This window comes from Cryptomeria japonica, chromosome 7 (genome assembly GCF_030272615.1).
Source record: "Cryptomeria japonica chromosome 7, Sugi_1.0, whole genome shotgun sequence".
NCBI lineage: Eukaryota > Viridiplantae > Streptophyta > Pinopsida > Cupressales > Cupressaceae > Cryptomeria > Cryptomeria japonica.
The window spans coordinates 357,715,276-357,724,158 of NC_081411.1; positions in this window are offsets into that span (position 1 = coordinate 357,715,276).

Genomic DNA, 8,883 nt, shown 5'->3' on the forward strand with positions numbered 1-8,883 from the left:
GAAGCACAAAGCCATTCTCATGTATTCATACCTTATTACATCTACAAATGTTAATTTGTTGAAGCATCAAGAAATACCAAAGACAAAAGAACTAGGGATAGTGACTAGTGTTGATCATGAAGCAATATTGGATACTCTTAAGAAAAGAGATGGCCCTTTAGGCACACTTGAATAGCAGGCCTTAATTATCTCTTGATTTGGTATCATGCATTTCATTTCAAATAATGATCATAAAACCTTTATGTTCAATTTTTTTATGTGTAGATTAACAATTCTTAAAAATGCATGTCTTTTTTATGAACAATACTATTGCATTACAATTTTTGTATCAACGTAGTGGGTACCCTCAATATAATTTGTAAGGGTGTATCTTCACGACATATAATCTGATCTCTTCATTTATTATCATGCATTTCATTTCAAATAATGATCATAAAACCTTTATGTTCAAGTTTTTTATGTGTAGATTAACAATTCTTAAAAATATAGGTCTTTTGATGATATAAAATACTAATGCATCATGATTTTTGCATCAACATAGAGGATACACTCCATATAGTTCGTAAGGATGTATCTTCACAATGCATAATCCCACCTCTTCATTTATTATCATGCATTTCATTTCAAATAATGATCATAAAACCTTTATGTTCATGTTTTTTATGTGTAGATTAACAATTCTTAAAAATGCAGGTCTTTTTGATGATATACAATACTATTGCATCAACATAGTGGGTACACTCGATGTAATTCGAAGGGATGTATCTTCAAGTTATATAATACCACCTCTCCATTTATTATCATGCATTTCATTTCAAATAATGATCATAAAACCTTTATGTTCATGTTTTTATGTGTAGATTAACAATTCTTAAAAATGCAGGTCTTTTTTATGATGTACAATACTATTGTATCACAATTTTTGCATCAACGTTGTGGGTACACTCGATATAATTAGAAAGGACGTATCTTCATGTTATATAATCTCATCTCTCCATTTATTATCATGTTTTTTTATGTCTAGATTTACAATTCTTAAAAATGTAGGTCTTTTTGATGTTGTTCACATTTCTTATGTTGGTCTTCATTTATATGCAAGAATTTCTCTACGTAAGCTTGGCTCTTAGGATGTGAGGATATTTGATGCACATGAAGTGGGATGTTGTATTTGTATATGAGTATATTTATGTAACTTTGTTGAGATGATATACGATATATTTGTACATGAATACAAATATATACAATGTATTTGCACATGAGTAAATTGGTGTAGTTGTATTGATGGTATACAATATATTTGTACATGAGTACATTGGTTTAGTTGTATTGATGATATACAATGTATTTGTACATGAGTACATTGACGTAGTTATATTGATAATGATGAAAAAAGATGCATAGACTAACAAATCTTATGTGTATGGCCCACTTATGTATGTTCATGGATGTCACATGTAAGTCTAATGGTAATTATGTGTCTAGAATATATGCAAACATTGATGATCATGATCATTATTGCTTCCCTAAATTTATTACAACTTAATATAGGCTTGTTAGTCTATATTTATCCTTTTCATCCTCATTATCATTTAATATAGGCTTGTTTGATAATTTTTTCACACTTAAGGCACTCAAGGGATGACGTCGGTAGGGTATGGCCCTGAGCATTCGACCGAGTGGGCGGGCAAAATAGGAGCATGCCTAGGGTAAGAATTCCTAACTAGACATGTTGGAACCGATGGCTCGTGCCCACGATGAGAAGAACGAGAATTTGGCTCCGTGGCAAATTTTCATTGAATGCATCTGATTATATTTTGGTCAATTGAAAAATTGCCACCCTACGAAAATTGCTCCAAATCTTGAAAATATGAGATAGGCTATTGTAGGTGGCCCTCATGTGACCTTGTAGGTTCAAATAGATCATTCATAGGTGCCACAGATCCCAAGATACAACTTATCAAATTTTGACCTTTTTTTGCACTTAGTGCGCTTAAGGGACGACACCGGTAGGGTATGGCCCTAAGCATTCGACTAAGTTAGGGGAAAAATAGGAGCATGCCTAACCAGATGTGTTGGAATGAAAAGTTCGCACCCACAACGAGCAGAACAAGAATTTGGCTTTGTGGCAACTTTTCATTGAATGCATCTAACGATTTTTTGGTCAACTGAAAAATCATTGCCCCATGAAAACTGCTCCAAATCTTGAAAATATGAGACATGCTATTGTAGGTGGCCCTCATGTGACCATGTAGGTTCAAATGGATCATTTGCAAGTGCCACAGATTCTAAGATACAACCTATCAAATTTTTTACATTTTTTCGCACTTAGGGCGCTTAAGGGACGATGGCGATAGGGTATGGACCTAAGCGTTCGACCGAGTGGGGGGGAAAATAGGAGCATGATTTGGGTAAGAATTCCTAATCAAACATGTTGGAATCGACGGTTCACACTCAAGACGAGTAGAACAAGAATTTGGCTCTGTGGCAACTTTTCATTGAATGCATCTGACGATTTTTGGGTCAACTAAAAAATCATTGCCCTATGAAAATCGCTTCAAAAATTGAAAATCCAAGACAGGATATTGTAGGTGGCCCTCATATGACCCTGTAGGTTCAAATAGATCATTCACAAGTGCCACGGATTCCAAGATACAACCTGTCAAATTTTGATAATTTTTTTGCACTTAGGGCACTCGAGGGATGACACTGGTAGGGTATGGCCCTAAGCGTTCGACCAAGTGGGGGGGGGAATGGGAGAATGCCTAGGGTAATATTTCCTAACCAGATGTGTTGGAACTGACTGTTTGTACCCATGATGAGAAGAACAAGAATTTGGCTCTGTGGCAACTTTTCATTGAATACATCTAACAATATTTTAGTCAATTGAAAAATTGCTGCTCTAGAAGACCGCTCTGAATCTTGAAAATATAAGATAGCCTATTGTAGGTAGTCCTCACATGACCCTATTGGTTCAAACAGATAATTCGAAGGTGCCACATATTTTGAGATATAACCTATCAAATTTTGACATTTTTTTGCACTTTGGGCACTCAAGGGACAGTGTCGATAGGGTATGGTTGTGAGCGTTCGAACGAGTGGGGGAGAAAAAAAGGAGCATGCCTAAGGTAAGAATACCTAACCAGACGTGTTGGAACTGATGGTTTGTGCCCATGACGAGTAGAACAAGAATTTAGCTCCGTGGCAACTTTTCATTGAATGCATTTGATGATATTTTGGTCAACTAAAAAATCACTACCCTACGAAAACCACTTCGAATCTTGAAAATCCAAGATAGGCTATTGTAGGTGGCCCTCATGTGACCTTGTAGCTTCAAATGGATCATTTGCAAGTGCCATGAATTCTGAGATAAAACCTGTCAAATTTTGATAATTTTTCACACTTAGGACGCTTGAGGGACGATACTGGTAGGGTATGGCATTGAGCATTCGTCCGAGTGAGGGGACAAAATAGGAGCATTCATAGGGTAATAATTCCTAACCGGATGTGTTGGAACCAACAGTTCACGCCCATGACGAGCAGAATGAGAATTTGGTTCCGTGGCAATTTTTCATTGAATGCATTTGATGATATTTTGGTCAACTGAAAAATCGATGCCCTACGAAAACCGCTCTGAATCTTGAAAATTTGAGACATGATATTTTAGGTGGCTCGCACGTGACCCTATAGGTTCAAACAAATTATTCGTAGGTGCCATAGATTCCAAGATACAACTTGTCAAATTTTGACGATTTTTCACACTTAGGGAGCTCAAGGGACGACGTCGGTAGGGTATGACCCTGAGTGTTCGACCGAGTGGGGGGGGGCAGGGGGCGGAATAGGAGCATGCCTAGGTAAAGAATGCCTAACTAGACATGTTGGAACTGACGATTCGTGCCCACGACGAGTAGAACAAGAATTTGGCTCCATGACAACTTTTCATTGAATGCATATGATAATTTTTTGGTCAACTGGAAAATCACTGTCCTACGAAAACCACTTCAAATCTTGAAAATTCAAGACATTCTATTGTAAGTAGCCCTCACGTGACCCTGTAGGTTCAAATGGATCATTCGTAGGTGCCACAAATTTTGACAATTTTTCGCACTTAAGGCGCTCAAGGGACGACATCCGTAGGGTATGGCCCTTAGTGTTCAACCAAGTGGGGGGGGGAGAATAGGAGCATGATTGGGGTAAGAATGTCTAACCAAACATGTTGAAACTGACATTACAATGCATTATTAAGCACAATATACCTACGTTTAGTGGGGGGTGGAGATATTTTGCACGTGATAGTAAAATAAAAGAAGGTGAAATTTGTATCTTTCAACAGTTGAATGGAAATCAAAACAAGTTTATGTTTAGAGTTCATATATTTAGGTCTTAAACTTAATGGGCAACGTATGGAAATGGACCTCTTCACAATATCTACCTATTAAGATGACTTTAATGATGGTGGATTGTTCTGATTGATTAAAAAATAGGTTTTAAGGACCCGAAACCATTACATCATAGAAAGAAAAAGAGCAGCAAAAGGAATTAAAGTCTGCATACATAGCAACTCGCCAAAAGACCAGTGAACAGAAAGAACAACAAAACAACAAAACATGGCAAAGAAATCGAGGAGACACTACATAGCAATTTTCTTTAGCAGATCCTCTGCCTTTATCACCAGCTCATCATAGGTCACCCCAATAGCTTTCAGCTCTTCCAGATCCTTATTCACTTTCTTTTCCTTCCTCTTGCCTCTGGTGCGGGTTCTGGGGCCTTGAGCTTCCCCTATTCCTTCAGCGTCCAGATCAATTTCCTGGATTTCCTTGTCGTCATCAAGCTTGCTGATGAGGGTATGAGTATTATTGGCCAAGATTTTTAGAATACTAAGGCTTTACTCCGCAATATTCTTAAGGCACTCCTCAATTTTTTCCACTTTGGTGACTGTTTCCGAGAGTGTTTTTTCACTAGTTTCCGCAAGGCTTTTTCTGTCCAGCATCTCCTTTTCAATCTTCTCAAACCTGGGGTTAAAAGCATCTCTGATGTCTTCTGCTTTAGCAATAGTGTTTTTCAGGTCCTCAATATAGTCAGCCATTGTATTCCCCTCTCCAATATTAATGGTCTCCAGAATCAGGACTCTATTGCATAGTTTTTTATACTCATCCATAGCTTTCTTGGAACCATCAATGAGCCATTCAATCATTTTCATAAAACCATTCAAGGCCTCGGGAGGAGGGCCAAAAGAGGGAGTCACTTTTCCAGGGGTTACCTGTTCATCTTTAGGGATATGGAGGGCGGAGATAGTGTCGGCAGCCCTGATAGTCTCTTCCATTGTCTCCTTATCCAGGCTATGCTCAGCTTCCAGGGTCCTATCTTGCTTGCCAACTTCCGGTTCCTTGCCAGTCTCCTCTTTTTTCTTATGCTTCTTTCGAGTCTGGGCTTGGTTTTTACTTTTCTTCTTCAACAACCCCTTAGGGTTCTTCTTCTCCTCAGAATAATTTGAATCCTCATCTTCCGAAGAGATGCTGATCAAGGGTTTTCTTTGAAGTTTTTTGCCCTTAGAAGATGAGGGTCTTGATTTCCTCTTCTTACTACTCTCATACTCTGAGTCATCAGAGCTATCCTCATTATCAGATGAGGAGTCATTGTCAGATTCCTCCTCCTCCGAAAAAGCAGAATCAGACATATCTTCCTCAGAGTCCACAAAGAGCTGCATCCGGTTAATTTGATTGGCCTTTAAATGGTCATAAATGAGGACCATAAGACCTTGGTGCATTGCGGTATCGCCCAGAGGATTCTCTTTATAGGCTTTTAGGGAGGCATTCATTGAGCAAAGTAAGAAATAAGGAAAATTCACCTTATCATTATGCCTAAAATGGTTTAATAGAACAAAATGATACCCATAGACTTTTGTAAACCTTCCATCTAGAGTTATATACCGCATTAAAACAAAGAGAATTTCCCGCCAGGGTTTGGCAAAAGCCCTAGGCGGGTAATAGGTTTTGCTCAACTTTACTAGTCTTTTTTTCTCTTTCTCAGTAACCAGGTACCTTTCAATGGCTTCCCTAGTGACCTTCCTGTCTCTGTAGAAGTTGCAGCCTTCCCTGTTGAGACCCGTAGCTTTAGCAAATAAATCTTCATCAATTTCCACCATTTGATCACCCATTTTTAGCATGCCCTTCTTCCAATTTTTGCAGAAGAGGCTAGTTACCATTCCATCACAGTCGTGTAGTCTCTCTATGAAGTTTGATAGACCACCCTTCTGCAAAATACCCCACACCTCATCCTTCTGTCTTCACTCCTTGCAACTACTTGGCTCATATCATCTCCTATTTCCGCCCATGGTGTCGCTTCTCACAGTCAAATTTTGAAAATTGCAGAGCTGGTAAAACAAAGAGCTTTTCGGAGCTAAAACAAAAACCCAAAAAGCGTGTGAGTTGTTGTCCTTAATGATCTGATTGATTATAAAACAAGTTTTGATGGCATTAATGTTATAATGAGTGATTTTCTCACTATAGAAATAACTCGAAGTGCTTACATCAGTACTTTTCATAATTACCCTGTCAATCAAGAGTCTTTGGGGTACTTCGATGTCGTTCATCACTTAGAATTTTCCTGACGTCTTCGGGGATTCCACTCTCACCCATCCACGTGGTAATTGTCTCATTCTTAACCGCCACATTTGCAGCCCAATCAGTAGAACAGTTGGCCTCCCAATAGATATGGGATATATGGCATTTTTTAAAGGTTCTAATGATGTCAATAGCAGAAATGATTATGTTGTGAATTGACCATGAGGGTTTTGAAGTCCCATTGAGGCACTTTATTATATTATTTGAGTCCCCCCTTATCCAAAGATAGGGGCAATTCCTTTTTTTGGCTAGGATAATGCCTTGAAGAGCTGCCATAGCTTCTGCTTTATGATTGGTTTGTGTACCAATAGGGACAGCAATCATCTCTTTGCAAATGCCTCTATGATCTCTAAGAATAGCTCCACAACCTAAAGGACTTGGATTTCCTTTGGCTACACCATCAAAATTGATTTTGAGCCAGCCTTGGGGAGGGGTTTGCTATTTAGCTTCAAGCCTTTTATTATAGCTGAGATTAGGACCATCAGTGATCTTCATATTCCAAGCCCTTAAGATGTTTGACTCCAGGGAGTTGTTTGAGTAACAAGACCCCTCCATGATTCCCATATTTTCCTGGATAGCCCTTTGAATTTTCTGGAAAACAATATCATGATTTAGGGAAACATCCCTGAAGATTCGGTTGTTTCTTTCTTTCCAAAGACCCCACAAAATGTGAGGAAGAGAGAGCTGCCACATACATCTCAGAAAAGAGTTAGTCCATTGAATTTGCCAGGAGGAGAACAAATCTCTGATGTTAGTAGGAAACACCTAGGCTAAACTAAAGCTCTTGAGGAAACTTTCCCAAACAGAGGCTGAGAAGGAATAGTGGAGGGCAAGGTGGTCCACAGACTCTTCCTCTTGAAAGCACAACACACACCTGTTTGGAAGGGCAAAACCTCTGCCTTTTAGGTTATCAACAGTAAGGATCTTATTTTGGAGGATAGTCCAGAAGAAAAAATTGATTTTGGGAGTGAGACCTTTTATCCAAGCTTTAGACCAGAAAGGATTTATGGGAGGGGGAAGGATAGGATACAATACATCAAAGACACAGTTAAAATACCTTTGGTATCATGCTTCCAAATTAGGGAGTCCTCTTCATTATTCAGCCAAATTACAGACAGATGGGTCTTGAGCTTAGAAAGGCTAGGGTGGATACTATCAATGTTCTGCCAATTGTTCTCATCCCAGTAATCTACCACTAAGGAGCCAAAAGAGCCAATACAGGAAGGGGCATGGGAGGCCCATTCATGGGAATCCATTAGGGGTTTATCAAAAAGCCAGGGATCCTCCCAGAATCTAACTTTTCTGCCATTTCCAAGTTTCCATATCACTCCTTTAGCAATCACATCTTTACATTTAGAAACATGGTTCCAAATATGGGATCCATTTATGCCATTTCCAAGTTTCCAATTGTTCCCATCCCAGTAATATGCCACTAAGGAGCCAAAAGAGCCAATATAGGAAGGGGCATGGGAGACCCATTCATGGGAATCCATTAGGGGTTTATCAAAAAGCCAGGGATCATCCCAGAATCTAACTTTTCTGCCATTTCCAAGTTTCCATATCACTCCTTTAGCAATCACATCTTTACATTTAGAAACATGGTTCCAAATATGGGATCCATTTATGCTGAAATCTGAATTAAGAAAAGAAGAGAGAGAAGAAGATAGGAGGGAATACTTACTTCTCCAAATTTTGCACCATTCAGAATCAGAATGAAACCATCTCCAAGCTTGTTTGGACAAGAGAGCTTCATTTAAAGTATGAATTCTCCTGAGACCCAGACCACCTTTGCTTTTTGGCCTACAGACCTGATCCCATGCCACCAAGGACATTCTTTGCTTTTCCTCAACCCCAGACCATAGGAATCTTCTTTGAATTTTCTCAATAGCTTCAACATACTTGACTAGAATTTTGAAGAGACTAAGAGCATAAATAGGAATACTTTGAAGAGTAGCCTTAAGGAGAAGGAGCTTACCAACTTGACTTAAGAGGGCCCCTTTCCAACCTGCAAGTTTTTTGTGAAATTTGTCAACTAGAGAACTCCAAAAGGAATCAGAAGGGACAATCCCCATGGGGAGTCCAAGGTAGGTACCAGGAAGGTCAGCAATCTTACACTCCAGAATTCTGCTAATCCTCTGTTGTCTTCTCTCAGGAGTATTAATGAAAAAGACATCACTTTTGGCCCAATTAATAAGTTGCCCCATAGCAGAGGCAAATTTACACAGGGTACTCTTCAGTACTTTAGCTTCTGAGATACTTGATT